Genomic DNA, 23709 nt, shown 5'->3' with positions numbered 1-23709 from the left:
TGGTGTACTTCAACACTGACATCTTCAATCTGACTATCAGGAACTGGACTGCGGGTGCTCCTTCCAGCACTTGCAGGGGGCGTGCAAATGGTGGAAGGCGCATGCTCTTCACGTCCAGTGTTGGGAAGGTCAGGCATCGCAACCGACACAATTGGACTCTCCTTGTGGATTTGGGATTTCAAAGAACGCACAGTTCTTTGCGGTGCTTTTGCCAGCTTGAGTCTTTTCAGTTTTCTAGCGAGAGGCTGAGTGCTTCCATCCTCATGTGAAGCTGAACCACTAGCCATGAACATAGGCCAGGGCCTCAGCCGTTCCTTGCCACTCCGTGTGGTAAATGGCATATTGGCAAGTTTACGCTTCTCCTCCGACAATTTTATTTTAGGTTTTGGAGTCCTTTTTTTACTGATATTTGGTGTTTTGGTTTTGACATGCTCTGTACTATGCCATTGGGCATCGGCCTTGGCAGACGACGTTGCTGGCATTTCATCGTCTCGGCCATGACTAGTGGCAGCAGCTTCAGCACGAGGTGGAAGTGGATCTTGATCTTTCCCTAATTTTGGAACCTCAACATTTTTGTTCTCCATATTTTAATAGGCACAACTAAAAGGCACCTCAGGTAAACAATGCAGATGGATGGATTGGATACTAGTATACAATTATGGACGGGCTGCCGAGTGCCGACACAGAGGTAGCCACAGCCGTGAACTACCGCACTGTACTGTGTCTGCTGCTAATATATAGACTGGTTGATAAAGAGATAGTATACTCGTAACTAGTATGTATGTATAAAGAAAGAAAAAAAAACCACGGTTAGGTCACTGGTATATACAATTATGGACGGGCTGCCGAGTGCCGACACAGAGGTAGCCACAGCCGTGAACTACCGCACTGTACTGTGTCTGCTGCTAATATATAGACTGGTTGATAAAGAGATAGTATACTCGTAACTAGTATGTATGTATAAAGAAAGAAAAAAAAACCACGGTTAGGTCACTGGTATATACAATTATGGACGGGCTGCCGAGTGCCGACACAGAGGTAGCCACAGCCGTGAACTACCGCACTGTACTGTGTCTGCTGCTAATATATAGACTGGTTGATAAAGAGATAGTATACTCGTAACTAGTATGTATGTATAAAGAAAGAAAAAAAAAAACCACGGTTAGGTCACTGGTATATACAATTATGGACGGGCTGCGGAGTGCCGACACAGAGGTAGCCACAGCCGTGAACTACCGCACTGTACTGTGTCTGCTGCTAATATATAGACTGGTTGATAAAGAGATAGTATACTCGTAACTAGTATGTATGTATAAAGAAAGAAAAAAAAACCACGGTTAGGTGGTATATACAATTATGGACGGGCTGCCGAGTGCCGACACAGAGGTAGCCACAGCCGTGAACTACCGCACTGTACTGTGTCTGCTGCTAATATATAGACTGGTTGATAAAGAGATAGTATACTCGTAACTAGTATGTATGTATAAAGAAAGAAAAAAAAAAACCACGGTTAGGTCACTGGTATATACAATTATGGACGGGCTGCGGAGTGCCGACACAGAGGTAGCCACAGCCGTGAACTACCGCACTGTACTGTGTCTGCTGCTAATATATAGACTGGTTGATAAAGAGATAGTATACTCGTAACTAGTATGTATGTATAAAGAAAGAAAAAAAAACCACGGTTAGGTGGTATATACAATTATGGACGGGCTGCCGAGTGCCGACACAGAGGTAGCCACAGCCGTGAACTACCGCACTGTACTGTGTCTGCTGCTAATATATAGACTGGTTGATAAAGAGATAGTATACTCGTAACTAGTATGTATGTATAAAGAAAGAAAAAAAAACCACGGTTAGGTCACTGGTATATACAATTATGGACGGGCTGCCGAGTGCCGACACAGAGGTAGCCACAGCCGTGAACTACCGCACTGTACACTGGTTGATAAAGAGATAGTAGTATACTCGTAACAACTAGTATGACGACGGTATAAAGAATGAAAAAAAAACCCACGGTTAGGTGGTATATAATACAATTATGGTTGGACGGACTGCCTGCCGAGTGCCGACACAGAGGTAGCCACAGCCGTGAACTACCGCACTGTACACTGGTTGATAAAGAGATAGTAGTATACTCGTAACAACTAGTATGACGACGGTATAAAGAATGAAAAAAAAACCACGGTTAGGTGGTATATAATACAATTATGGTTGGACGGACTGCCTGCCGAGTGCCGACACAGAGGTAGCCACAGCCGTGAACTACCGCACTGTACACTGGTTGATAAAGAGATAGTAGTATACTCGTAACAACTAGTATGACGACGGTATAAAGAACGAAAAAAAAACCACGGTTAGGTGGTATATATTATAATACAATTATGGATGGACGGACTGCCTGCCGAGTTCCGACACAGAGGTAGCCACAGCCGTGAACTACCGCACTGTACACTGGTTGATAAAGAGATAGTAGTATACTCGTAACAACTAGTATGACGACGGTATAAAGAACGAAAAAAAAACCACGGTTAGGTGGTATATATTATAATACAATTATGGATGGACGGACTGCCTGCCGAGTTCCGACACAGAGGTAGCCACAGCCGTGAACTACCGCACTGTACACTGGTTGATAAAGAGATAGTAGTATACTCGTAACAACTAGTATGACTATGACGACGGTATAAAGAAAGAAAAAAAAAACCACGGTTAGGTGGTATATAATACAATTATGGATGGACGGACTGCCTGCCGAGTGCCGACACAGAGGTAGCCACAGCCGTGAACTACCGCACTGTACTGTGTCTGCTGCTAATATAGACTGGTTGATAAAGAGATAGTATACAATACTACTAATATACTGGTGGTCAGGCACTGGTCACCACTAGTCACACTGGCAGTGGCACTCCTGCAGCAAAAGTGTGCACTGTTTAATTTTAATATAATATTATTTATCATGTACTCCTGGCTCCTGCTATAACAACCTGCAGTGCTCCCCAGTCTCCCCCACAATTATAAGCTTTATATACAATACATTGATGTGCAGCACACTGGGCTGAGCAGTGCACACAGACTGAGTCACTGTGTGACTGTGTATCGTTTTTTTCAGGCAGAGAACGGATATATTAAATAAAACAAACAACTGCACTGTCTCTGGTGGTCACTGGTCACTGTGGTCGTCAGTCACTAAACTCTGTCTGCACTCTGCACTCTCTTCTAATCTACAGTATCACAGCAATCTCTCTCTCTCTCTCTCTTCTAAATCTAATCTAAATGGAGAGGACGCCAGCCACGTCCTCTCCCTATCAATCTCAATGCACGTGTGAAAATGGCGGCGACGCGCGGCTCCTTATATAGAATCCGAGTCTCGCGAGAATCCGACAGCGTCATGATGACGTTCGGGCGCGCTCGGGTTAACCGAGCAAGGCGGGAAGATCCGAGTCGCTCGGACCCGTGAAAAAAAAAGTGAAGTTCGTGCGGGTTCGGATTCAAAGAAACCGAACCCGCTCATCTCTACTTTCAGGTAGCCTTTAACACTTCGCCCATGTGTGGGTGAAGTCCTGCCAGGATCCTTGGGTGAGGGACCTCATTTCCCAGGGATACCGGCTGGATTTTCAAACACTTCCTCCTCCCAGATTTTTCAAATCGAGTTTACCAGTTTTGCCTGCAACAAAAGTTACTTTGCAAGAGGCCACTCAAAAACTTTTATGGACAGGGGTGGTGGTTCCGGTACCTCCTCCGTTACACAACAGGGGTTTTTACTCCAGTCTTTTTGTCATTCCAAAACCAGATGGTTCGGTGCAACACATCTTAAACCTGAAGTCTTTAAACCCGTATCTGCAGGTGTTCAAATTCAAGATGGAATCCCTGCGGGCAGTGGAGTCTGGCCTGGAGGAGGGGGAATTCCTGGTATCCCTAGATGTCAAGGATGCTTACCTACACATTCCCATGTCGCCCCCTCATCAGGCTTACCTCAGGTTCGCCATCTTGGACAACCATTTCCAGTGTCAGGCCTTGCCCTTTGGCCTGTCCACAGCTCCGAGGGTCTTCACCAAAGTCATGGCAGAGATGACGCTGCAACTGCGCATGATGGAAGTCAACATAGTCCCCTACTTGGATGATCTTCTGATAAAGGCTATGTCCAGGAATGTCACGAACCGATCACTCACCGCTGCAGGTTCTGGGGTCCGTCCGTTGCTGGCGCGGTTACTCGCGGTGCTGTGCGGCCGTGTGGGGGACGGCGTTGCTGGCGGCAGAGGTGATGCAGGTTTTTGGAGCCGGGAGTGCGGGGACCGAATGGCCAGAGGTGCCTCTGTGTGTCTGCAGTTCAGGAGGTGGCCATGTTTGAGACCAAGTGCAGCAACTGTGAGCACCTGTGGGTAAGTGTTAGCCAATCCCGTGCTTGTGCTGCCTATAAATAGGCTGGGATTATTTCACTCTTGGCCAGTGCTTTGTTGTAGCTACTCTGTACCCTAGCTCTGTGCTCTCTCCGTGGATTTCTGTGTAATTCCAGTGGTTCTGATATCGCCTCTGCTCCCAGAGGTCTGCCTGCAGCCTTCACCGCAAGAGATCCACCAGCTCCCTGCTGTGCTGTCAGTCAATCGCTCTCCAAGTGGCAACAAGTCGATTTCCGGAGTCCTGTGAGAGGTTACCCTGTCGTTCAGTGACTGCCTGCTTCAATCACACAGCCTGTGGAAGTTTCTACTTAATCCTGGTCCTCGTTTACTCAGCTCTCAGCTTAATCCATTCTCCACCATTGTCGTCTGCTGCAGCTTTTCACAGTGTTACAAGTACTATCTTCACAACCTGCCAGTATTCCTTTCTGTATTGTATCTTCATTTTTGCATCATTCAAAGACAGCTCTACACAGTTCTTCCATTCAGCCTATAAGCATCGGTAACAAGTCTTCACAGTTATTCATCTATGTCTACACAATATCCAGTTAACACTTCTTACAGTTTGGCAGCAATCATTGCTTTATATTGGACAATTCTTCATTAATATTCAGGCACGTTTTATCTTTTTCATATACTTTCATATACTTCAATACTGGATCCTGCTTATCGTTATACCATTCATTGCAGTACGTCAGTTTATATATGGTGACTAATAATTGTCATTTAACTCCTTATTGGAACTGTTGTCTATTAATAAATATATGAAATGGAACTATCTTCGTCCTCCCTGTTTTAACCATATTCCAGCACCTACACCTTCCAAGGTTAACGGATACACAAAATCAGTCGTTCCTGACAAGGGAGCGTCTATTGCACAGCATCGATCAGACGACTCGCCTGCTTACGGATCATTGGTGGATCCTAAATTTCCAGAAATCTCAACTGGAACCAACCCAACGTCTTCAGTTCTTGGGAATGATATTGGATACAGTGTCTCAAAAGGTGTTTCTTCCGATGGACAAGGCCTTGGCTATCCAGGTTATGGTCCGCTCAGTGCTCCATCCTCGCAAGGTGTCCATACATCTTTGCATACGCTTGCTGTGCAGGATGGTTGCTGCTTACAAAGCAATACAATATGGCAGATTTCATGCCTGGCGATCCAGGTTCAATCGGACAACGCCACGGCGGTGACGTACATAAACTGACTAGGGGGAACAAGAAGCAGAGCGGCAATGCGAGAAGTGTCAAGAATACTCGTATGGGCGGAGACCAACGCAAGGGCCATCTCAGCCATTTTCATTCCAGGAGTGGACAACTGGGAAGCGGACTTCCTCAGCAGACACGACCTCCATCCGTGGGAATGGGTCCTACATCCCCAGGTGTTTCAACAGTTACTTCACTGGTGGGGCTGTCCGCAGATAGATCTGATAGATCGGATGGCTTGATCATCGTCTCAACAAGAAGCTTTGCTGTTACTGTTCCAGGATGAGGGATCCGGAAGCTGTAGCTATGGACGCGATGACGACACCTTGGACGTTCCAGTTTGTGTACCTGTTCCCTCCTCTACCTCTAATCCCAAGGATTCTAAAACAACTAAGAAGGGAAATCGTTCAAGCAATTCTAATTGCACCAGATTGGCCTTGACAGGCGTGGTACTCTGACCTCCTAACCTTGGCTCTGGAGGATCCCTGGCCTCTGCCGCTCCAAAGGGATCTTCTTCAGCAAGGTCCGTTCGTCTATCCAGACTTACAGCAGCTACGTTTGATGGCTTGGAAGTTTAGAGGGAGATTCTAGCAAGAAAAGGTCTTCCCTCCCGGGTTATTTTCACCATGGTCCAGGCCAGAAAGATGGTTACGTCAAAACATTATCGTCGTATCAGGAAAAAGTATGTTTCCTGGTGTGAAAGTAGAAAGGTTTCTCCCGTGGAGTTTAGAATTGGTCGTTTTCTACTTCTCCTGCAAGCGGGAGTGGATATGGGCCTATGTTTGGGCTCCATCAAAGTCCAGATTTCGGCACTCTCTATTTTCTTCCAGAAACAACTTGCCATGTTGACGGAAGTACAACTTTCCTAAAAGGAGTTCTTCATATGCAACCGCCCTTCGTACCTCCCACGGCTCTGTGGGATCTCAATGTGGTTCTGTCCTTTCTTCAATCGGACTGGTTTGAACCCTTACATAGGGTGGAGATGAAATTTCTCACCTGGAAGACAGTGACGTCTGCCAGACGTGTATCTGAATTGGGGGCCTTATCCTGTAAGAGCCTTTATTTGATATTTCATGCTGACAGGGCGGAACTCAGGACCCGGCCTCATTTTTTGCCAAATGTAGTGTCAGCTTTTCACGTGAATCAACCCATTGTGGTTCCAGTGTTCCGCTTCTGTTGGCCCAGAATCCTTGGATGTGGGAAGGGCTCTGCAAATTTCTGTCAAAAGGACTGCTCATCATCAGAAGTCTGATTCACGGTTTGTCCTTTATGATGCCACAAAGATTGGTCGGCCGGCTTCTAAGCAATCTATTGCTCGTTGGCTCAGGATGACCATTCAACAAGCCTATACTGCGGTGGCTCTGCCTTTGCTGACATCTACTAAAGCCCACTCGACTAGTTCTGTGGGCTCTTCCTTGGCGGCTGCCCAGGGTGTCTCGGCCTTAGAGTTGTGCTGAGCTGCTACTTTGTCTGGTTCAAACACTTTTGTGAAATTCCCTCAGTTCGACTCACCTTGGCCAAGGATGACCTTGAGTTTGGTCAGGCGGTTTTACAGGGGTCTCAGCACCCGTTTTTGGAGCTTTAGGACTTTCCCATGGTACTAAAGTACAAGTCCCCAGTATCCACTAGGACGTAAGAGAAAATAGGAATTTAATACCTACCGGTAATTCCTTTTCTCGTAGTCCGTAGTGGATACTGGGCGCCTGCCTCAGTGCTTCGATTCCTGCTTACTTGAGTAAGTGTTTGGTTGTCCCACTGTTGTGGTCCTATTATGTTGTTAGGATAGCTGTACTATCCTGGTTAGGTTGGTGTTGCTATTCCCTGTTCTGGTTAGCTCCCTACTTTCGGTTATGGTTGTGTGTTGGCTTAGTGCCTCACCGCTGTTGTACCTGTTTTCTTCTCTTGTTGTATGTCCGTCTCCTCGGGCACAGTTTCCTAGACTGAGTCTGGTAGGAAGTGCATAGAGGGGAGGAGCCAGCACACACATACACACACTAGAGGTTTTTAAAGTGCCAGATTCCAGTGGACCCGATCTATACCCCTTGGTACTAAAGTACAGATCCCCAGTATCCACTACAGACTACGAGAAAAGGAATTATCGGTAGTTATTAAATTCCTATTTTTTGCACATGGAGTTTTTTGGAGGTGTGTATGTAGATCAGAGTATCCTTACATAGATTTAGGGGTGTTTTCCGTTTTAGTACCTTGTTGTGTATAGGATTTGTGCAGTACTGATATAGGACATAAAATACGCAGTTTCAAGATTAGAGAAGAAATTTGAATGAAAATATTAAAACTTTCAAATCTATCTTCGCCAAATAAATACCTCTGATTTATCTGAGTGTATATAGCAGTGTTTCCCAACCTCGGTCCTCAAGGCACACCAACAGTGCAGGTTTTAGTGATATCCAGGCTTGAACACAGGTGACTTAATTAGTACCCCAGTTATTTTGATTTAACCATCTGTGCTGAATCCTGGATATCACTAAAACCTGCACTGTTGGTGTGCCTTGAGGACCGCGGTTGGGAATGCCTGGTATAGTAATAAGAAGATAATAATCTATTATTGCCACTAGGTGGCAGTATAGGACTAAAATCCTTTTCAGGTTGGACTGAATTATTTGAAACTTGAGAAACATATATTCTGTACTAAGGGGGTCATTCCGAGTTGTTCGCTCGCAAGTGAATTTTAGCAGATTTGCTCATGCTAAGCCGCCGCCTACTGGGAGTGAATCTTAGCATCTTAAAATTGCGAACGATGTATTCGCAATATTGCGATTACACACCTCGTAGCAGTTTCTGAGTAGCTTCAGACTTACTCGGCTTCTGCGATCAGTTCAGTGCTTGTCGTTCCTGGTTTGACGTCACAAACACACCCAGCGTTCGCCCAGACACTCCTCCGTTTCTCCGGCCACTCCTGCGTTTTTTCCGGAAACGGTAGCGTTTTTTCCCACACGCCCATAAAACGGCCTGTTTCCGCCCAGTAACACCCATTTCCTGTCAATCACATTACGATCGCCAGAACGAAGAAAAAGCTGTGAGTAAAATCCTAACTGCATAGCAAATTTACTTGGCGCAGTCGCAGTGCGGACATTGCGCATGCGCATTAAGCGGAAAATCGCTGCGATGCGAAGATTTTTACCGAGCGAACAACTCGGAATGACCCCCTAAGAACTGAAAAGAGCACTAACAGTAATCAAGTCACTAATGGGTGAATAATACAAAAATCTCAGGCTAGGGTATTTGATGTAATCTAACTTCTCGGTAAAAGAGTTAATGATTATGCCTTTAAATGTGATTACAAAGGGTTCACGAACACAAGAACATTTTAATGGGCATTGATCTATGTGAGGGTGCTCTTAAGCTGTTATGCACACTACCCAACACTGGAGCAGTCTGGATGATGACCATATTACTTAGTATAAATTATTTTAAAGCTTAGCATGGAGTGGCAACAGTGATTTTAAAGTCTTATCAGTAAAGTTGACATTTAATAAGCCATCTTGTTTTATTGTAATGAACTAGATGGAAGAACTGCCGTTTCGGTTATCCTAATGTGATCCTTGTGGATAAGTGTAGCGCACAAAGTACACTGAGTGCTGCAGAAAGGAATGTTTTTAATGCACCACGTGAGCTACTTAGCACAGTGCGGTGTGAAATATGCACATGATATGCACGGTAGAGTATAACATCCTGTTCTTACTGCGCATAAAAGTGAATTATTTTCATGTTTTGAGTGACAACTATATACTGTACACAGTAGACAGTAGACAGTATAGCAAAACTGCAACTGCTAAAACTCACATGCTGGGGGCCGCTGGTGCCCAGCACAGGGCAAGGCCACCCAGTATGCTAACTGTCACCAGCGATGCAACTGAAACACAATTGCGATCGCATCGCAGACCCTGCAAAATAAGGGTAGCCCCCTGCCTGCGCAGCATGGCTGCAAAGGCAGTCGGACTGTCAACCAGACAGAGGAATTCGCATCAATGCAATCGCATCTCCGAGGCCCTGCACATGCGCACAGACTCAAAAATCTGGTAAATGCGATTGCATCGCATTACTGATCAATACTCAATAAAGCCCCCTGTTATCTACATTAAAGGCTGCAAAGGAGAAACATTTGCACGTGAAAAAGCAGGTGTGGCCTCATTGTACGGGGTGTGGGGACTGTTTCGCCAACTTCACACATTGGTCTCCACAGGAAAAACATTCAATTAGCCTCCACAGTAATAAAACACACTGGCCTCCACATTAAAAACTTCAAACATATTGTCCCCCACAGAAATACACACACACACACACACACACACACACACACACACACACACACACACACACACACACACACACACACACACACACACACACACATCCTCTCTCTCTCTCTCTCTCTCTCTCCCTGGCAGTGGTGCAAGTTGCAACAATTACTTAGTGGTACTGTGTGCGCGTGCACAAATGACAAAAAGTGGGTGTTGCCACATGTCACACGGGGCAATAAAAAAGGCGTGATACACATATGGGGGAGCCAGATACACATATGCCACCACAGTGCCAGCTATGCTCCGACAGTGCCAGATACACACATGCCCCACAGTGCCAGATGCACAAATGCCCCCCACCCACAGTGCCAGATACGCAAATGCCCCCACAGTGACAGATATACCCTCACAGTGCCAGATATGCTCCTACAGTGCCAGATACACAAATACCCCCACAGTGCCAGATACACATTTGCCCCCACAGTGCCAGATACACATTTGCCCCCACAGTGCCAGATACACAAATGCCCCCACAGTGTCAGATACACAAATGCCCCCACAGTGCCAGATACACAAATGCCCCCCAGTGCCAGATACACAAATGCCCCACAGTGCCAGATACACAAAAGCCCCCACTCACAGTGACAGATATGCTCCCACCCACAGTGCCAGATATGCAAATGCCCCCACAGTACATATCCCCCACTCCCCACGCCGTTGTTGTTACTGCTGTTTGAGGGAAGGAGAGCACAGCGAGCGCCTCTCCTGCCCCTCAGTGCTCAGTCCAGTCTCAGGAGCTCCTTATTAGCTACCGGTCTGCGAGCTCTGATTGGCTAATGGACTAGCGCCTCATTTGCAGATACCCACCGCCGCCAGACTCCGGAGATCGGACTGAGCACTGAGGGGCAGGAGAGGCACTCGCAATGCTCTCCTCCCCTCACACAGCAGCGGCTGCAAGCATGGCGGTCGGCCCGGCAGTATCGTACCGTACCGCCATACTTGCAGCACTGCTCCCTGGCCTCAGACATGGCAGTCCTGGCGTCAGCTGCACTGAGTCTCCTAGCTGTCCCTGCATAACCTCCCCTGGGTCCCTCCCCTTAACACTGCTTTCGCTGCGGCACCAGCTGAATGGAAGCTAACAGACTCAGCCAATAAAAATCAGCCTGATTCTTATTTGCTATTGCTGTCACAGTGACAGCCTACAGCTGTGGCTTCAGCTAATCGTGGCTTCAACCAGCCGCGGCTTCAGTTCAACACAGCTAGCCAAAAAGAATCATCCTAATTCTTATTGGCTGCTGCAGAACATCTACCACGATCGACTGGTCAAGTGCCCACTGGTCAATCGCGATCATTGCTTTGGCTATTCCAAATAGATAAGCCTCTCTGCAGAACAAAAATTGGGACTACTGAGAAGTGTTGGTATTCTCTAAAAAGGGAGACATCAGAAAATGTACGTGAATTGTCTTAAAAAAAAGTAGCATGGATGCATGGCGCCTAGCTGCATAATGAGCAGGATGTAGTTTTAGAACTCCCTCTCCCCAGCAGTGTAAATTCAACATTTAGGGATACCCTTGCCTACTACTCACATACCTTCCCAATCGTGACTCTGACCTGTCTGGACTGAGCGCCTTTCAACTCCTTTCCGCCATGGGACCACAAGCTCTACTTCAGTACCTCCTCCTGTCCTTCCGGGATCCCAAAGGTTTCAGCACCTTCTTTAGTGGCACCCCCTGGGAGCTTTATCCAGGCCTGGCGACAGGGGGTACAAAAGGTTACAAACAATAATGTCTGCTAGGCTAACCCTCCTGGTGGCCCCCCTCCCGGCTACCCTGTCACCTGGCATGTGCTGCGCATTGCACCATAGTAATGAAAGACACAGCAGCGCTGCCTCCTCGCTGGCCCTTCTGGCCCTGCATCCCTTCCTATATATATTTATATATATACACATACACATACATCTCTCCTGAAATAGAGCCTGGGCCAGTTTTCTATTAGGCAGAGCAGACGGCTGGCTAATGTTTAGTCATACAGACCATGGCATATGTTATACAATGAGGCCAATTCAATTAGCCATGGGACTTATTGCACAGCTGCGTCTGTGCCCCGTGCTGTTCAATTACTGCCGCTGTCCTGCATGGTGAGCACTGGTGGATGTGCTTCATTCCGATTTTTCCTCACTGCCTCAGTAGCTGTAAGGAAAAATCTGAGTTAAGTGCACCCAATGGGACTTATCATGTAGGAAATTCCATAGCTCTGGTTACTAACCCAAGAGCTATGGGCTATCAACATGAGCTGATGGCTTACTGCATGTGGAAATTGGCAAGTAATTGAATATTTGGGGAGGTATTCAATCAGCTGCAGGGTTTATCCCATGTTTAATTGCCAGCTAAAATCCTCACAGAGCGGGGAAAAGGTATTCAATTAAATAGCCTTTTTCCTGTGCTTTAAAATCGGTTTTCATGCGCATAAACTGCGGAATCTACATTTTTTTCCCCACGCACAAACCCAATTTCCCCATTTTTGCTCACACTTTACCTCGCGCCTCATGGAGCTGTGAGGTTCAGCCCACCTTTGTGAATCACACTCGAGGCAATCCATGCTAATTGGATTGCACCAGCGCAGAAATTAGCTATGGTGTTATTTATAATAGCACGTGCAGTGGAGGGATGTGTGGCTGTGGGCATCGGGGGGTGGTGGTGTGTTTGTTTGTGTGGGGGGTATTAGAGAGGTGGGCTTCCTAGACATCAGTGTTTTTGGCCCCAAGATTTCTGTTGCCATTGACCCAGACAGGAGCCTGCACACTGGTTGCCAACCCATTCTGCTCTGTGCCCGAGCAGCCATTGCAGCCTACTTGTTCCTCATTTGTATTTCTGGCCCTTTGCTGTGAGGATGCTCTGGCCCTCTGCGAAATCCAACAAATCCTTCCTGCCTGAGCTTCGACTTTTACTCACTGAGGATCCCTTCTGCTTGCCTTCCCAGTGACTCTACTGTCCCGACCTCCCACAGGCACTGCCACCTAGCGACAAACCCCTGGCATTTTCCTGAGTCCATTCACCGCCTCTGCAGACCCTGGCACTTCAGTGACTGCTGCCTGGAATCCTCACCAACTTTTCCCCCTTCCTAAACAGTGGTGTCCATCTACTCTGGAGGCAATCTCCCCTGCAGTTTTTTTTTTTGCTCTGGACTTCACACATACCCTGTTGGAAGGTTTACCTTCCCTCTGCTTAGTCTTCCCTGCACTTAGACTGCCGGCAGAACCCCAGAGGTGAGGAGCAGCGTTAGACTGATATAACCATAAGAGAAAGCAAACAAAAGGATAGAAAATGCAGTAAATTTTGAATATGAAAAGTTGTTACAAATGGCAACTGCCACACCAAAAACCTACCCCCACTGTCTCTCTCTCTCCAGCACCCTCTCTCTGTATTCAGCAAGTGTGAAACAATCAGGTCAGTGTTTTTACGTAATTAGCAGCAGGCTGTAACATCTCCCTGCATTATCACTTTCATTTCCATTTAGTATCTGTGGAGGTCCCCGGTGGCCACCGGTGCACATAACAGAGGTGAGGAGCAGTTAGCCTTTTATTATATTGGATTACCACTTTTATTTTATTGAACCCTAAACATGTAATAATTTCATTCAATAATAGATATGGGTGTGAAGTGACCACTGCCAACTGTACTTTTATGGTCAAATATAATAGCAATTGTAATCAATATTGTAAATAAATAAAGCTAGCACAAATTATATATCCTCATTAACATCTCTTATTAGTCATATTCTGGATCTACCGGTAAATTGGTATAGCTAAATGCAGACCATTATGCTCTTTATTATGAGTAGTAATAATAATAAGCATTCATATAATTGGAAAGTTCTAACATGCTATTTGTGTCACTAATATAGATAAATAATAATAATAATAATAATAATAATAATAATAATAATAATAATAATAATAATATTGTGGCAAATTATCTGCAGGGATTGATAACGGTCACACAATACTATTGTGCACAGTAATAATCCTTATGATATACTCTGTTATAGAGTGGTTATATTATACCCCTTTTCCACTAGCTCTAAAAACACGGGTAAATGCGCGGGGGCACGCATTTACCTGTGTTTTTTTCTAGTGGAAACGGCCCCCCCTGCAAATTCCCAGATTAAGTGATCCGGGAATCCTACCCGGGTAGCTTGCCGGGTTAAACATGTGATCTCCCAGCGCCGCCCCTGTCGTGTTAGCAGCAGCGTCACCAACCCAGCACAGCTGTGTCAGACTATTAATATGTTCTGTTGTCCACAGTTTATACAGTTTAAAGGCTAGCTGTATCACGCTGGAGAATAATACAATTGCAGCTATATCTCTCTAGCTCATTGACATTGCATCACACAAGTGAAATTTAGATTTGAATTTCAATAACAATGGGGGTAATTCAGACCTGATTGCAGCAGCAAATTTGTTAGCAGTTGGGCCAAACCATGGCCCTCATTCCGAGTTGATCGCTGTGTAGCGATCATTTAAAAAAATGGCAAAACTGCGCATGCATATGCACCGCAATGTGCACGCGTGGCGTACGGGTACAAAGAGCTTCGTGGTTTTGCACAGATTCTAGCGACGCTTTCAGTCGCACTGGCGGACGCAGGAAGAGTGATAGGAAGTGGGAGTTTCTTGGTGTCAACTGACCGTTTTCTGGGAGTGTTTGGAAAAACGCAGACGTGGCTGAGCGCTTGCTGGGCGGGTATCTGACGTCATTACCGTGGCATTCGTCGCAGCAATCATCGCACAGAATAAGTAACTACAGGGCTGGTCTTGTTCTGCACAAAATGTGTTTGCTGCCGGGCGGCTGCACAGGCGTTCGCACTCCTGCTATGCTAAAATACACTCCCCTGTGTGCGGCGACTATGCGTTTACACGGCTGCTAAAAGTAGCTAGCGAGCGATCAACTCGGAATGAGGGCCCATGTGCACTGCAGGTGTGGCAGATATAACATTTGCAGAGAGAGTTAGATTTGGGTGGGTTATTTTGTTTCTGTGCAGGGTAAATACTGGCTGCTTTATTTTTACACTGCAATTTAGATTTCAGATTGAACACACCCCACCCAAATCTAACTCTCTCTGCACATGTTATATCTGCCCCCCCTGCAGTGCACATGATTTTACCCAACTGCTAACAAATTTGCTGCTCCAATCAGGTCTGAATTACCCCCAATATCCTGTAGTGTTACACACAGTCCAAATATCTTATGAAATGGACCTGATGTTAAAGAGGACCTATTGAGGCCCAGTTAGGGTATAATAACCCAGTGTCATTCAATATATTTAGTAATCGCTGGTCACCTCAATAGTGGTACAAATAAATTATTATGTATATTTAAATCGGCATGTTTGGAGACGTATCAAAATAGCAGGACATGCTGACAGGCATGTACTGTCCATCCACCTGATACGCGTTTCGCAGTCAGCTTATTCATAAGAACAACCTTTACTTTACATGGTGGCAGAAGTCTGGCTGTGATGGCACAGGGTCTCTGATGTATAGATCCACTGGTTGTCAACACCGTCGTGGATGCATGACTCAAGTTAAAGATGGGATTTTAATACCTACCGGTAAATCCTTTTCTCTTAGTCCGTAGGGGATGCTGGGGACTCTGTAAGGACCATGGGGTATAGACGGGATCCGCAGGAGACATGGGCACACTATAAGACTTTGAATGGGTGTGAACTGGCTCCTCCCTCTATGCCCCTCCTCCAGACCTCAGTTAGAAAACTGTGCCCAGGGAGATGGACATTTCGAGGAAAGAATTTATTGTTTAAACACGGTGAGTGTCGTACCAGCTCACACCACAAACATACCGCAGAACGTGGCATTCAATAGAACACCATTCTGATAAAATATGTAACACAACCTGTGTGTCAACCCAATCCATAATAAGATACCGCATGCCATGGCATGAACAACGTCAGCAACAGCCTGACAGAAAAGAAACACCACAAGAGTGTAACCATAACCAATAACTGCAGACACAGTACACACTGGGACGGGCGCCCAGCATTCTCTACGGACTAAGAGAAAAGGATTTACCGGTAGGTATTAAAATCCTATTTTCTCATACGTCCTAGAGGATGCTAGGGACTCCGTAAGGACCATGGGGTTTATACCAAAGCTCCAGACCGGGCGGGAGAGTGCGGACGACTCTGCAGCACCGATTGAGCAAACATGAGGTCCCCATCAGCCTGGGTATCAAACTTGTACAGCTTAGCAAAAGTGTTTGAACCCGACCAAGTAGCCGCTCTGCAAAGTTGAACCGTCGAGACTACTCGGGCAACCGCCCAAGAAGAGCCCACCTACCCAGTAGAATGGGTTTCCACCGACTTCGGTAACGGCAATCCAGCTGTAGAACGAGCACGCCGAATCGCATCATAGATCCAGCGTGTAACAGACTGCATAACCGCAGGCGCCCCAAACATGTTGGGAGCATACCGGGCAAACAGAACCTCTGTTTCCCCAATCAGAGCCAAATTGGCGATCTAAATATTCAAAACCCTGACTTCATCGAGAGACTTTGAATCAGCCAATGCTTAAGTAACCACAGGCATCAACATAGGCTGGTTTCTGCGAAACACAGAAACCACTTTTGGCAAAACTATTATCCGAGTTCTCAATTCCGCTCTATCCACATGGAAGCTTAAACAGGGGCTCTTGTGAGACAAAACCGCTATTTCCGATACCCGCCTTGCGGACGCCAAGGTCAATAGCATGACCACTCTCCAAGAGAGAAACTTTAACACAACCTTTCATAAAGGTTTCAAGCAGTGTGACACTAGAAACTGCAACACCCTGTCAAGGTCCCACGGTGCCAATGGGGCACAATTGGAGGTCGGATGTGCAGTACTCCTTTCACGAAAGTCTGAACTTCCGGAAAGGTGGCCTTTTTTTTTCTTTTTTGAAAGAAATTTTATAAGGCCAAAACTGCACTGAAATGGAGCCTAACTTTAGGCCTTCCTCCACACCTGCTTGCCAAGAGAAGAACGACCCAGCTGAAAGTCTTCCATAGTAGCCTTCTTGGATTCACACCAAGACACATATGCCAAATACGGTGGAAAAGCTTTGCCGTTACTTCTTTTCTAGCCTGAAGAAGTGTGGAAAACGACTTCATAGGGAATACCCTTTCGGGCTAGGATATGGAGTTCAACCGTCACGCCGTCAAACGCAGCCGCGGTAATTCTTGATACACGCCCGGATCTTGCTGTAACAGATCCTCACGTAGAGGAAGAAGCCAGGGATCTTCTATGAGTAAATCTTGAAGAACGGAATACCAAGCCCTCCTTGGCTAGACCGGAACAATGAGGATCGCCTAAACCTTTGTTCTTCTTACGTTTATCACCTTCAGAAACAGTGAAAGCGGAGGGAACACGTAGACCGACTGAAAACACCCAAGGCGTCACGAGGGCGTCCACTGCCATAGCTTGAGTGTCCCCTGACCTGGAACAATATCACTGAGGTCTCTCGTTGAGGCGAGACGCCAACGTGTCCAATTGAAGCACTCCTCAAAGACCTGTCACTTCAGTGAAAACTTCTCGATGACGACTGTATTTCTCCCGGAGGGAGATCGCGTCTGCAGAGGAAATTCATTTCTCCGTCATCTACATCCGGGACGAAGACTGTTACTATAGCGTTTACCTGTCTTTCCGCCCAGCGTAAAACTTTTTCGGCTTCTGCCATTGCCGCTTTGCTCCTTGTTCCGCCCTAGCGGCTTACTTATGCCACTGCTGTCAAGTCGTCTGACAGAATTAACATGGGCAGATCACGAAGAATGTGTTTGTTGAAAATAGCTCTTAATTCAAGAAAGCTTATTGCAGACAAGCTTCCCAGCTTGACCTTTTCCTCTGGAAATACTTCCCTTGAAAAGGCTGCTCCCCAGCCTCGGAGATCTGCATGCATGGACACCAGGATCTAATCCTGGATCCCGAACTTTCGTCCCTCTAGGAAGTTAGACTGTGCAGACACCACAGGAGCGATATCCTGGCCATTAGGATTATATTCCGGTGCATGTGCAGGTGAGACCCAGACCACCTTACCAACTGGTCCCGTGGAAACCACTCTGGCATGTGATCAGCTCACCGAACAGGCCTCTAAGGCCGCACCGATCTTCTTCATCAACAGAACATATTGATGGATTGTCACTGCAAATCTGATCTGACTCTGGATCCTCAGATCTCTTTCCACAGGAAAACACAGAACCTCAACCATTCAGTATCTACTCTGATACCCACCTCCAACATCGTTGGGAACAACAGCCATTCCCTGTGTGGAAGAACAGTCAGAGAGAAACAACGATTTGCACCACTTGTTTCTTGACCTCGCCTTAATCAGGAGAGCATCTCTGTACAAAATAACAATGGCTCTTACTATTGAAAGAAAACCATCATACTGCCAACACTCCGTGAAATGGCAAAGACAAACCTGGATATCAACCCAGGTAGGCTGAATGCTGAGAAAAACGCATTTAAACCCTTTTTCTACCTTTACGTGTTGGAGCTCCCTGGCCTGAGAGATTCCATCCCGTAGTTCCACTTCGTAAGTAGAAATGTTTATTTTTTATTTTTTTTTAACAGGGACAGCAGGACCAAGTCCTGAACCTGACGCAACTCTGGTATGGCGTCGCATACTACCTCCCCTTCCAGAAGGGAATCAGTAAGATCTATTTGAAAAATCAGTGAGGGGAATCATCTGTAAACTCCAGTATTACCCCTTTGGATTCTATTATTAACTCCCAGGTCCAGGTCCATTCCCGGACTGACGGAAGAGCCTTAGATGAGTTCCCACCGGTATAGGCTCCAGCCAGATAGACCCAGCGACATGCGGTGGATGTGGTAGAAACAAAAGACAATATCCGCTTCTGCAAACCTAACAAGGCTGCAGAGCTCTTACCTTTTCACCTTCCACTATCTGCACAGAAAGGGAAAAAAGAACGGTATTGAACCGGTTAAAATGACTGCATCCCACAAAAGAATGCGTCACCAACCATTGTGAGGGAATCTAACTCACGAAGGTAGACTTACCAGTGGTATCCGCCGAGAGTGACTTAACTGAGGCATCCCAAAACAGCGGTACACCATCCCAGGGAAAAACTCCAGTATCTCCCGGAGTCAGCCTCAGCATTCCCCCGGCCACACCTCCTGTATACGCAAGGCAGCCTGCGGCAATGTTATAGAGAAGAACCAACATAAGAAAACACCCCCTCTCTCTCTAGGATAATTCTATCGGATGCCTTTCCGAATACAAGCACTCCCCCATGCGGATGTAATGCAAATAACTTCAAAGCATAGAAATAAAATATCACTTAGCTTCCCATATACGATCCGTTGTGACAGGGCCTCGTGCCGACCAGGAGTTGACGTCCACAGTATTCTATCTGCGGCGGGAAAACAATAAACACTCTGACTCCTCGTGAGGACCTGAGACCAACTCGTCATGGCCGACCTAGAGCTTTATCAACAGAGCGACCAGCACATGAGAAGGAATACTTTTACTTCAGCATTCATTAGAAATCGTAATATGAATATACATATTGTAATACACATATACACACATATCCAATATATATATATATATATATATATATATATTTTTATTAGGAAACAGGGATTGATATTGCGCCACTTGTGATACAAACAGATATGTTAAAAACAGTAAAATTTGGCAATCTAGATAGACACTCCCCTTTGTACCTAATGGGGCGTCAGCTGGATCCTTCAAATAAGTGCAGGGATGGTGATTCCCTGGATGAAATTTGTTAAAAACGGGGGGGATGAAGGATATATAGCGACCCAGGTGTCAGTGTAATAAGTATATAATTGCCAATTGTGGTAATATAAAAAGGTATTTATTCACGTATAATTAAAAATACAAGAAACATATAAAAAAATGGGACAATGATAAAACACAACTGAACTAAAAGCACTTAAATGAATTATATAAAACTACAATAAAAGCAAGTATAAGAGCAAGTATAAGAATTTTTTCTTATCTTAAATGAGGTAGGTGAAGGTTCCCAACGCCCCTCAAAAGAAGGTATACAGAAGAAGAGGATCCCGAGGAGGCAGGAGGGAGGGAAAACAAAAAAAGAACAGTTTAACAACAAATCCAAGCGAAAAGGGTATATTCAACCTTTCCCAACATGTTCTAACGGAACCAGAAGTGTCCTTACTAGTAAAAGGACTATCATTTGCACCAACAGAAGGCCTAAACAAATTCGACACATTCATAGATCTGAACAAATATGTCAGGAAATTAACGTTGAAAAGACACTTCCTAAGAAAAGAGGATGCTGTCATAACAAATTATGAGAGCTGCTCCAAATCAGGCCTAAAACCAACCTCCAAGTTCTACCCCTTAGAGTCTAAGGGTAGCAATATTAGTATGTTTTACGAATTGGTGAAAAAGGACCTGTGTGACATGGACCAGGGAGTAATCAAAGAGAAGAATCTTAACAATAGAGAAAGTGAGGCCCTAAAGAATTTACTGAAAAATAAAGGGATAATTATAAAACAGGCTGACAAAGGGGGGGGGGGGGTCGTCATGGATCGGATTAAATACATTGCAGAAGCGGAAAGACTTTTATCAGATGAAGAGTCTTATAAAAAGCTTCCTAAAGATCCGAAGGATGATTACATTGAAGAATTGAGGACACTTTTATTGCATCGTTTTAGAACAGGAATCATTACCAAAGACGAATTCCAATTTTTAATGAGATCAGACCCCACTACCCCCATCTTTTACTTTTTACCAAAAATTCATAAGACCAGGAAGACCGATAGTGGCGGGTATAGACTCACTTACCTCTAATTTATCTGAATACGCTGATGTCTTTTTAAAACCTTATGTAAAGGATCTTCCATCTTATCTCAAAGATACCACATCGGTACTGAGCCTTTTGAAGGATATCGAGTGGAAGGACTCATACATGTGGGTTACAATAGATGTACAATCTTTATACACATGTATTGAACATGACAAGGGAGTTACAGCCTGTAAAGAATTCTTGGACAAAGATGACACACTAACAACTGAACATAAAATTTTTATTTGTGACATCATGCGTTTTATTCTTCAACACAATTATTTTAAATTCCTGGATCAGTTTTACCTACAGCGGTGCGGTACTGCAATGGGTACCATTTTTGCGCCCAGTTTTGCAAATCTTTTTATGGGATGTTGGGAAAAAGTTTTTATATATGACCATCAGGATTTTAAGAGCCATCTAATTTTTTATCGAAGATATATTGATGACATTTTAATAATCTGGGATGGTGACATGGAACTTTTTAACCAATTTTTTAAACATATTTGTACCAATGAAATGAATCTTGTTTTTACATCCAATGTGAACAAAGAACACGTTGAGTTTCTGGATTTGATTCTCATAGGGGAAAATGGAAGAATCACCACTAAAAATTACATTAAACACGTGGACACTAACAGTTATCTCCACTACAAGAGTAACCATCTGAGGAGTTGGAAGAATAACATCCCCTTTTCCCAATTCAGTAGAATCAAAAGAAATTGCAGTAAACCAGAGGACTGTCAGACACAATTGGAATTGTATACTAACAGATTTAAACAGAAAGAATACCCGGACACAATCCTAAAAGAAGCCATCACCAGAACCAATATGGTTGAAAGACCCCAATTGCTGGAATATAAAACAAGAGAGAAAAAGAAAGACTCCACGGCTGTCATAACTACCTATAATCGACATGAGAAATCCATCAGAGAGTCTTTCAGGAACCATTGGCGGATTTTGCTCATGGATCCCATCCTTAAGGAAATCCTCCCCCCTAACATAGAGATAGTTTTTAAAAAATCACGAAACCTGAAGGACATATTAGCCCCAAGCATGCTAAGGAATGACCAAGACAAAGATCACACCTGGCCCAAATGCAAGGGCTCCTATAAATGTGGGCGATGCAATGTATGTAGGTATTTACACCCCAACAGGAAAACCTTACGGACATGGAGAAGAAAAAGGAATACAGGATCAAGGAATACATGAACTGCAATATTCAGTCTGTCATATATCTTCTGGAATGTGACTGTGGTAAACAGTACATCGGGAAAACCAAGAGGCCTTTAAAATTAAGGATACAGGAACACGTGAGGAACATCAAGAATAAAGTGGAAACTCACGCTGTCTCCCAACATTTTTCCACAACACACAACTCCAACCCAGAAGCCCTTACCTTCAAAGCCATAGAACTGGTGAAATTGGGAGAGAGAGGAGGAGATCTCGCTAATAAACTGTCACGCAGAGAGATGTTCTGGATATTCCAACTACAAACATTACAGCCAAAAGGATTCAATGACAATTATGAGATCGCCCCCTTCTTGTAAAATACGGTACTATCATTCTCCATCCGCTGTTCTTTTATTACTCTCCATATTGGAATATCTGCACCCGTATCCCCATCCATGCCATCCCACATTCCTTGTCCCCGCTCCCTCCGTCCTACCCCTCCACCCTATTTCCTATTCCAACCCCCCCTCCCCCTACTCCCCCCCCCTCCCCCCACCACTACTATCTTACTTCAATAGTCACTTTACATCACCTAATTTGCATATTAAACTAATCTATGTCACTAAATGAAGAGTGTGAATCCGTAGGGCACAACTTAGCTACAGTCATACCACGCTGGAAATGCCCAAACACGCCTGATCTTGGAAGCCAAGCAGCGCTGGGCCTGATCAGTACCAGTAGGGGAGACCATCTGGGAAGATCAGGTACTGTACGAAACAGTAATTCATAGAGGTCTGAGAAAGGTAAACACTCTATCGGTATTTAGTACGTAAAATCACGAACCACAGGAATACTGCTATATACTGCACTGATTTAAATATATTAACACTGCCACTTTAATATCATAAATATTTCTGCGCACAATTCATTTAGAGCCATCCCTGTAAAATAGCACATTCAACGCACAAGCACTTTATTAAGTAAATTTCAGTACTGCTAAAACAAGCACTTGCACTTGCCCCACAATATGAGATATTATGGTACCACCACTTGGAAGATGTAATCATATGGTTTTGAACTGATTCCTGATACTATATTTCTCTTTTTTTCCATATGGAACGATCACCATGGTTACCGGACTAAATACTGGGCCAGACAATCTACTAAAAAATGGCCACGAACACCTGTAAAGAATAGACAGTATCCCACCAAACATGGCCGCCAGGAGAGGACACACTATAAAGACTCCTTATTCCCTGTTAGAAAAGGCTGCTGTGTTGATCAAACTGTGACATCGCACCGCCGCGGGCGCATGCGCAGACGGTAGCGGAAGTGGGGCGGAAGTGACGTATCGCGGCCTCCGTCACCGGAAGTGTGGCGGAAGTGCAGTGATTACACTACAAATAGACTTTTCACACTGTTTAACTCCTCAAAAACCGCTCAGATCAAATCGTTTTCACTAGCTGTGGATTTCTAATTGACTGGTACCTTTCAGACTGCATTTTATAAATAGACTAACTGTATTTCACACTTGATTGTATCACATGACTCCCTGCTAAGATATGACCCTCACACCATGCTATAACTGCTATAAATAGACTCACAGGTCCATTGTACCCTTACCCTTTGAAGAAGTCTCATTAGACGAAACGCGTTGGGAACCTTCACCTACCTCATTTAAGATAAGAAAAAATTCTTATACTTGCTCTTATACTTGCTTTTATTGTAGTTTTATATAATTCATTTAAGTGCTTTTAGTTCAGTTGTGTTTTATCATTGTCCCATTTTTTTATATGTTTCTTGTATTTTTAATTATACGTGAATAAA

General features: G+C 45.0%; 1 pseudogene; it reads left to right on the top strand.

Annotated features, from left to right (window-relative positions):
• The first annotated feature begins 22539 nt into the window (after positions 1–22539).
• On the top strand, positions 22540–22658 carry LOC134937276 (5S ribosomal RNA; annotated as a pseudogene).
• Positions 22659–23709: the final 1051 nt, after the last annotated feature.

Source organism: Pseudophryne corroboree, chromosome 6, assembly GCF_028390025.1.
Source record: "Pseudophryne corroboree isolate aPseCor3 chromosome 6, aPseCor3.hap2, whole genome shotgun sequence".
Classification (NCBI taxonomy): domain Eukaryota; kingdom Metazoa; phylum Chordata; class Amphibia; order Anura; family Myobatrachidae; genus Pseudophryne; species Pseudophryne corroboree.
This window is presented reverse-complemented; position numbering and strand designations above follow the sequence as displayed.